At 34.9% G+C, this 9,775-nt stretch overlaps 1 protein-coding gene and 1 pseudogene across 1 annotated transcript in view; one reads left to right on the top strand and one right to left on the bottom strand.

Moving 5' to 3' along the window:
- Positions 1-9,775, top strand: part of CCDC30 (coiled-coil domain containing 30) — a 113,863-nt gene that overhangs the window by 52,176 nt on the left and 51,912 nt on the right. The gene's annotated exons all lie outside the window — the stretch shown is intronic.
- LOC111730662 lies at positions 2,286-2,404 on the bottom strand (annotated as a pseudogene).

The following is a 9,775-nucleotide window of genomic DNA, read 5'->3' as shown; positions in this document are numbered from 1 at the left end:
CCTTATACCTGTGATAAAAATAGATTAGATTATATAACAACTGTAAATTATTAAATTGGAAGAAAACTTCAACTAGGATGTCAATTTATATTACTTAAGGCAATAACTAAGCATTTAATGGAATCATTATACTTTTTTCACAGTTGTACATAAGATATGCAAAATAGAATATTTGTTTTTTCATTTAACTTCGCAGGTCTCGAAGCTCGCACAAGAATTTGAACAATTAAATTACTTTACTGTAGGGAGAAAAACTGCAGATGCTAATTTAATTACAAGTGAAAACATCTGTAAAGATCTTGTATCTAAAATACCAATTCTAGAAGCAGAGGTTCAAAGCCCAAAGGAAGAGAAAGAGAAACTCTGGTAAATTGAGAAAATCCCATGTCATGTTAATTATCGGGGGTGGGGGTACATTTTACTTGGCCTGATCATTATGAGAATCTGACATTCATTTCCAAATGATATGAGTGGAAAAATTCGTTATAAGTAAACATTCCCCAAAGAGTTTGTCTTCTGACGTTATTACATTTTAAAGCTATTTTTCCTGCTTTTTAAAATAAATATGCTTTTTATGGAAAATTTGTAAAGCATGAAAAAGTACAAGGAGATAATAATAATTTATAATTCCCACCATGGAGAGATGTTAACATCCTAATTTTTCTTCCTTGTCTTTTTCTGTGTGTATACACATATGTATGTATATAACATACATACATATATATATATTTTACATAATTAAGACTATACTCTGCAGAGAGGTTTTTTTGCTATTTATAATTGCATATGATTATTGTTTTATGAAACTCTTTCTTCCTTTCTTTTTTTTCCTTTTGATTAATCTTCCCCTCTGACTCTTGTATTTCTAATTTTTTACCAAAAGTGTCTTTCGCAGAAACTTTTGAGGCTTGGGCAAATGCATTACTCTATTTTGACAGGAAAATTAATAGATGTATTCAAATTTTGTTTGGGCAAAAGCCTAAAACTAGATCATCAAAAGGAAATGATAGCAGTCTGTTTTTACTTATATTTCATACTAAAGGATACATCAACTGGGAAAATATTGTCTAGGTAGAGCCAAATTTATATCTTCTTAAATGTTCTAAGATAGAAGATAGTTTTGTTAGTTTTGGGCCCCTGAACTTTATACTATCTTAAAAGCTTTTTAAATTTAGAGTGACCTTTGCGGGGAGAGAGTACCAGTCCACAGCCCAGGGACTGGAGACACTTGCTTTAAGGTAATGGACTCTGTCTTGCTTTTCCGTTGTTTGTAGTGCTTTTGTTATAGAGTAATGGAATCTTAGAACTGGAGGGACCTGAAGGAAATTATAGTAGTTTTCACACTTATTTCTCAAACTTTAAGAGTTCTGTAGCAGGAGTTCAGAAAGCACTTTGGGAGCTGAGGAAAAACAGATGAATGGGACAGTGAGCCCTGTGCTCCCATGTTAGCAGAAGATTCACTTTTATCTGTTTTATATGTGGAGTTCTGTGTAAGATTTTACTTCAAGAAAGGGTCCATAGCTAAGATAAGTTCGAAAACTACTGATCATTAGCTAAGTTTTATCTTTCACAAATGTGGTTTCTGACTAAGAGAACTAAAATGACTATTTCAGTCACAATCATGTACTTAGCAAATTATTAGCAGGAATGGGTAAGGTCGTTGGTGTTATGGTATTGAAATTATGGTGTTGAAAATTGCTCAGGACTTAGTCTCTGTATATGCATAACATAGGGGTGGCATGGGAAGAAGAATGGAAGCCCATTCTTTCTTGTTCTGGATTGTCTCCAGTGTCTAGAACAATGCCTGATACATAGTAGGTACTCAAAAAATATCTGAATGAATGCTCTTTTTCCCCATTCCCATTATGTACTTGCCGCTGAACCCAGGTTGGCCTGAGTTTACTTTCTTAGAAAACTTGGGCCCAAACAGCTGATAGCTTCCCTTGACCTTAATGCCTTAATGAGGTTTATATTTTCTAACACACTCTTCATTCACCATGTCACTGCATCCTTGCTATCTTTATCAGAATTGTTTGATAAATGTTCAAGTTGATTTTCATTTCCAGTTCAACTTGAAAGTGGATTATATCTATTTCACAGACTGCTGATATATTTTTCCTCTTCTTCAAAACTTGTCCAAACCATTCAATGAATGGGTCCCTCCCCCATTCACACAGTTGATCAAACCAAAACCTAGGAGTCACTGTTGGTTCCCCTCACATCTAACCCATCAAAAACTTTAGTCGGTTCTACCATGAAAATATAAAATATTAAATTTGTTTTAACACCTATAGCACCCGGTATTCCTACGTTGTCTCCCATCCAAGTACTAACCAGGCCCGACCCTGCTTAGCTTTCAAGATCAGACGAGATCAGGCACGTTCAGGGTGGCATGGTCATAGACTTAAATCTTTTAATACAAAATATTAAATCTTTTTATTTCTATCTGTATCTCCACAGCTACTACCCTACTCCTTGACTCTGGTTTCACCCACTGGGACTATCACAGTATCTTAACTGGCCTTCCTGCTTCCATACCTCTTTCCCAGTCCATTATGGAGCAACCAAAGTTGTCTTTTAAAAATCCAAATTGAACTGGTATTACTCCTTCTCTTAAAAACTTCTCAATGGCTTCCCATTGCACTTAAAACAAAGTCTATACCCTTACCATGATTTATGAGGCTGCTATGAACATCAGTGTGCAAATATCTTTTTGGATATATGTTTTCAAGTCTTTGGGGTAAATACCCAATAGAGGGATTGCTAGATCATGTGGTAGATCAATTCTTAGTTTTTTGAGGAAGCTCCATACTGTTTTCCATAGTGGCCGTACCAATTTGCAGTCCCAACAGCAGTGTATGAGGGTTCCTTTCTCTCCACATCCTCTGGACACTTGTTATTACTTGTCTTGTTAATAGTAGCTATTCTAACAGGTGTGAGATGGTATTTCATTGTGATTTCGATTTGCATTTCCCTAATAGGTAGTGATGTTGAACATTCTTTCATGTTTATTGGCCATTTGTATGTCTTCTTGGGAGACATGTCTGTTCAGGTCCTCTGCCCATTTTTTAATTGGATTCTTTGTTTTTTTGTTGTTGTTGTTATTGAGTTATATGAGTTCTTTGTATATTTTGGATATTAGGCCCTTATCAGAGGCATTTCTTGCAAATATATTTTCCTATTTGGATGGTTGTCTCTTTGTTGATGGTTTCTTTTGCTGTGTAGAAGCTTTTTAGTTTGATATAGTCCCATTCATTTATTTTTGCTTTTATTTCCTTTGCCTTTGAGGTCAAGTTCATAAAATCCTCTTTAAGTCCAAGGTCCATGAGTTTAGTTCCTATGATTCCTTCTATGAAATTTGTTCTTTCAGGTCTTATATTCAGGTCCTTAATCTAGTTTTAGTTAATTTTGGTGTATGGTGATAGACAATAGTCTAGTTTTATTCTAAACCTGTTTAGCTGACTTCTGATACCACTCTGGCAGAGGAAGTAGGTGGGTGCTGTCTCATTACTACCCCAGGGTGGGGGAAGAAGCCAAGGTTCCCTCTTCATCCTCTGTGGATACCCAAGGAAAGAGGGGCTTCTTGTTACTACTGGTGAGGGTGGGAGTTTCTGCTCCCCATTAGGCTTCTGCTTATATTGCTCTGGCTGCGAATGGGAAGAATACATTGTTACTGCTCCCCACTTTGCCTCCGTGATATCATGAAGAGGGTGGGTAGGGATGGTCTTTTTATACTGGGTAGTGGTGAAAGTTCTGGCTCTCTATTAGGTCTTTTCTGACACTTCTCCAGTGGAAAGGGAGAAGAGTGTCTCCTCATTGCCTGGAAGTTCAGAAACTCCATGTCTGTTCTTGCCTGGCAGGGATGAATGTCCCTTCTCCCTATTGGCCTCTGACACCACCCAGCAGGGGAGTTGGGGTGCCTCATAATAGCCTGGTAAAGGTGGAAGTATAACATTACAACTTGACCTTTGCTGATATGGTTGTGGGTGGGGCCACAACTTTTTTCTGTAGTGTTTGGCTAGAGTAAAACGGGCATTGTCCAAAAGTTTTCTTTCTTGCTTGACTGTCCATTTCCTGGTCCTCTGTCTAAAGAGTACATACTTTTGCCTGTGTTCATTGGTGTTTTCTGGGTTGCCAGCTTCTTTAGTTCCAAGTCTATGATGAATGAGGCAAAAAACAAAACCCAGGAAATTTGCAGCCGTGTCATTCCTTGAGTCCTGAGTTCTCTGGCTGGTCTGCCTTCTACTCTGCACATTTCGGATTCTTCATATGTTTGTTTTATATATAGTGTCCAGGGTTTTTAGTTGTACTTGGCAGGAGAAATCAGGAAAAGTATGTCTACTCCATCTTCCTAGAAGCAGAAGTCAGTTTTTCTACTTTTAAAAATCTGAGATATATTTTGCATTTTCCCAGTCTTAAATGTATCTAGCATCCATTGGGAGTAGGAAAAGAAAAAGTTTATGAAGGATGGGCGAAAAAAAATCATTGTTATTTTATTGAATATTCATTTTTACTCTGTTTCATATTGTTTTGAATCATTTGAATGTATTATCTTAAAAAACTGTTGTTCAAAATAAAATATTTATTTCTCTTTTTTATATAGTGTTAAAGGAATTTTAAATGGAAAAAAAATGCCCTAGACACAATTTTTTCTGTTCCTTTACAGCTTTTACTATGTATATACTTTCGATAGCATATATTCTATATATATAGACACTTATACATACACATATATTATTTATTGTTCCACTGTTTTACTTTAATGAGTATTTTTCATGTTGCTGAATAGTCTTTCTATCATTTTCAAGTTGGCTTATCTTTCATTCTTTTAGCCATTTCTGTGTCTTTATTTAATCACTATTTTAAATAGTGATTATGGGAATATTTATACATTCAGCTATTTTCTTAACCAATCTCAAAGTTTGATTAAAAATTGATTTCCCTGCTGTATAGCATCCAAATGATCTTTCTTTCTTTTACCTCTGTGCTTTTACCCACCTTATTTATTAAGTCATCCTGGAATACCTTTATTGTTCTCATCTATACCAAGACTTCCCCCAGTATATACATCATACACACATGCAAGTAAGCTCATATCCCTTCCTTTACATTTGCCTAGGTTGTGCCTACTTATCCATCAGGCCTCGGATTACTTACTGCTGTTAGATCTAGTCATTTGTTTACTTATCCTTATTTCTCACTAAATTTTAAATTCCTTTGGAGTCCTAGTGCCTGTCAAAGTGCTTGGTACTTATCAAGTGATTATATATATATATATATATAATTTATAAGCTGTGTTTGCCCAATGTCTTACTAAAAATTGAAAAAGTAAAAAACTCATTTAAACTGGTTGTTTGAGTGTAGACAAAAGTAAGTCTATGATGGGTCACCTCCCCGGTATAAATTTCAAAAATAGGACTGATTGTTTTTAAGTTTTACTTACAAGAATAAGGTAACCACTGTGCTGTGGAATTCAAGTTGAAAATCTTGCTTGCAGTACTGTCTTGACTGGTAGGCTTTTTTCCTCCATATTCTGCTAGTAGAATAAACATTTCGATAGTTTTTGTTGTTATATTTGCACCAAGTTCTGAACTAGGAGAAAGTAAGCGGAAGAAAATTCCAGAGGAGTCAGTAAAGGAAGGCACTTTTCCAAGAGAGAGGCAGAAAGAGGAGGACTTGCAACAGAACCAAGATACAAAAGGTGAAGAACAGCAGTCGACTTCGAAACTTGAGGAAGTTGTGAGACTTAGAGAAGAGCTGAGCCATATTAATCAGAGTCTCCTTCAGTCTCAGAGCTATGAGGATAGCTCAGATGACAGTAACACCCAGGTAGGTGCTGTAAACCCATGTTCTGTTTGGGTCCATTTCCTGTGACCAGCTTTGGATATAAACATAATTTTTATATCATCATTAATGTATATTTGTTGAACAATATCATAACTATGGTCTGAATGGTAATAAAACAGCAACCAAAATCTGAACTAAGCCCATCAGTTGATGTACTTTATTATGAAAGATTCTTAGGCTCTATGGAGGCTCAACAGGAAAAAAAATGCTAATTAATTTTTACTGTCTGCCCTGGCAGGTAGAATAGGGAATGGCAGGATTTGTGCCACATTTTCTACTCCTGGTACCTAATTTAGATTTGGAGAGAAAAGACCAGATTTAGAATTGTTTTAAATAAGGTTTTTGCCATTTATCAGAGATCTACCTGTAAGAAAAATGAAAGGGGTAACTACCAGCCACAGCTCAGTATTTATACCTTAATTTTACACGTTCCCTCTTGTACAAATTAAGATTCCCCTACATACACATTTCTGGGAATTATATTAAAATTCACAGAGGGAGGGCTTTGTACTCGCAAGTAAACCAAATTCAAAAGACTAATAATAAATGTTTGAAAAGTAATTCAAGTATACATTTAGAAAAAAGAAAGAGTAACAGTAAAGGAAATCAAAAATATATTTGAAAAGAAATTCAGATATAGTTCGAAAACTAGACAAGTCACAAACTAAAAGGAGATTCCCATATATTTGAAAAAGAAGGGAGTCACTGGATTTGTTCAGAAGACTGAAAAGACATAAATATTCAAAATGAGGTTAATTTTACATCTCCCAGACAGGCCCTGTATTGGGCAGTGGGCCAGTGTGTAGGAACCTTGGGCAGACACTGGACACTGTGGTCACAAAGACTGTAAAATCTTTTTTATAAGCTCAAAATGACCAGTGTACTTTTAGAATAATGAGATTTAGAGTATGAGAAGTAACAGCCTGGTTAATTTGTTAATTTTCTTTAATTTACACTTTCCCATTATTCAACGAATCATTTTTCAATATCCAGGAAGGAAGGAAGAAACTATTAAATATATAAAAATTCTATAAGAAATATGGGGAAATAACCCGTTTGTGAAAAAGCAAATAATCCTATATAGCGGATAGCCTCTTAAGGCTTCACTGAATTCTTGCATAGTTCAGTAATTATTTTCCCTAATAATGACTTTGAATTATTGAAGGAAGTTATTGAATAAGTTGCTCTTATTTATTTATTCAGCCAGTATTAATTGAGTAGCTATGATGTGCCAGGCCTAGTGTTAAGGCATATACAGCAGTAAATAAGACAGATGTGGGCCACATAGGGGAAAAAAAATTTGTATTTTGAACTTTACATTTCCCAAAGCACTGTCACACATACTATTTTATTTACTTTAAGCAGCAAGGAAGAAAATATACTTTAGACAGATATGTTTTTCTGCAGTGTGCCGTGGAGTAATAATTTCAGAACCTCTTTCCGTGTGTAGAATTATTTGACTTACTGATGACTGTAGATTGTTCTACTTTTTAGTTCTTGTGTATGTGTAGTTTTGTTATTCTTCACCCCTGAAGCCGGGTTATAGTGTCTAGTACCTAGCTACTATCCACATGTACTGTTTTCTTAATCTCATAATTTGAAAATTTAAGCAACTATAAACTGAGACTATATACTAAACTTTAAAGAATGTTTGTATATGGTAAATACATAGAAAAAGAACTGTGAGAGCCTCTTTTTTGAGTAAGTATGTAGCCCAATTGTTCATATGTATTTGTGGCCACTGATGGCCTTTGGGAGCTTAATTTCTGCTGTTCAACAGTATTCCAAGTGAGGCTTTGATAGCTGAATCCTAGATATTACTTTCCCAATATTCTTGAAACAAATTAGAACCACCATTAATATCTTAATTTTATGAGTTTAAAACCTAGCTTTATGTTTTTTTCATAGCATTATTGAATATTTACTATGTTCTAAGCACTGTACTAAATACCCTATATATGTTAGCAAAACAATGAGGCAGGAATATGGTTATTTCCACTTCATAGATGAGGAAACTGAGGTTTTAAAGAGGTTAAATAATTTGCCCAGGCTGACATGACACATTGTGGTGGAACTTGGGTCTATCTACTCTAGAGCTTGACCTTTTAACTGCTGCATCATTTGCTTCCAGTTGCGGAGAAATTCAAAGAAAGCATACAGTTTTCACGTCAAACTAAAGACTAGTAAGCTGGCTCCCAGAAGTCCTTCCGGGGTGTCTGTCATAGATTATCTTGGTGAATTTATTCAAGGTTGGGCCCTTAGGCTTACAGGTTCCAAAACTTGATGTATTTGTCTCCTTGAATAGATTTGTGTCTTGGGGTTAAACTGACATTAAACCAAACACTCAAAACTATTGAGTAAAATCAGAATGTCAATTAGTTATTCTTCTGTAATAATTAATTATGAACATAACTTGAACATGTTTAAATAAACAGTTGCATTTACCTGTAGGGAGCTAAGAATGACAAATCAAAATCTGAAGGAAGTTTGATAAGTAGGGATTCAGAACAAGCAGACTTATTTCAATGATTGATACACTCACATATTTTGATAGCCTGTTTTATCCACATTCACTAGATGAGAATATTTAAAACCAGTAGTCCTTAACTCTGTTTCCATAATATGAATCATCTTGTCATTGGGACCAGTATGTGAACTTGGTTCGTATTAAATTTTTATTTTATTAAGATAATATTTTAAAATATTATCTTAGACTTTTAAGATAAAATAGATAAAATTAAGGTAAAATAAATCTAGTAAAATAGATTTTTAGCCTATAAAATTAAGAAAATGCTGGTTCCAGCTTGTTTTACTTTAATTCTTAAGGAATTATAAATGATAAATTCCTTAAGATGGAAGAGAAATTAGACATCATCTGGTCTTATAACTTTAATTTGCAGATGAGTAAACTGAGACTCTGAGAGGATAATTGGCTTAATAAATCTGTTGATTGCACAAAAAAGGACCCCTGTGTCCTTTAGTTTGTGCTCTTACATTGTTCCTAGTAGCCAGAGGGAGTCTTTATGCCTCTGCACTTTAATGGGAAATAATTTACATAGTGGGGAAAAAATAGAGGCTCTTTATGTTGGCCGTTTGACCTGCTGAGTGGTAGTTTTGTAATAAAATTTGCATATCTATTCTGGCAAAGTGGCTTGACTGGAAAATGTAGACAGGGAGAACTGCCATTCTGACTTTTCTCATCTTCAGAACAAGCTAAAAACATTTGTGCCTTTGTCCCATTGGTATAAATGGGTTCTTCTCTTTTGCATCTCTGTTTTGGTATGTAAAATGGCTATATAAGCTGCTGATAACTAATTAATTATTTAAAATCTGCTGTATTAATGGTTAAATAAGAAGCTAGAGTGGTGATCCAGGCTTTCCAGGCTTTAGGAGAACTCTTATTTTCAGATAGAAGAAGATAGTTAAAATAAGGAAAGTTAAGTACCTTCAGCAGTAATGGGTAATGTTATTGAGTGCTTATGTGCCAGGCATCGTGCTAAGTCCTTGCTTGCATGAATTATCTTACTTACCCTTTACTCTATCTAGTAGTTATCATTGATTTTCCCATTTTAAAATGAGAAAAATGAAATGTAGAAAGACGATGTAACTTTTCTAAGATTACCCAATTACTAAGTGATCGATTCAGGACTGAAACCCAGATAGATCCAACTCCAAAGCTAGGGTTCCGATAATTGTATTATAATTCCATTAAAGAGTTTTCTCTAGGAATCTTAGACACTTGCATCTCTAAGAAAAGCAAATTGAATTTAGATCACTTTTCTGACTAAACCAAGACAGGAATTTAAGGGTTAACAGGACTTGGGAAATTCTGTATTGCAATTCTGTTATAAGCAAGATAGAAATAGAATGATGATATGGACTTTTCAGAAAGCATACTGGACCAGGACAGAAAAGCATACTGGACCAG

This window comes from Pteropus vampyrus, unplaced genomic scaffold (genome assembly GCF_000151845.1).
Source record: "Pteropus vampyrus isolate Shadow unplaced genomic scaffold, Pvam_2.0 Scaffold326, whole genome shotgun sequence".
NCBI lineage: Eukaryota > Metazoa > Chordata > Mammalia > Chiroptera > Pteropodidae > Pteropus > Pteropus vampyrus.
This window is presented reverse-complemented; position numbering and strand designations above follow the sequence as displayed.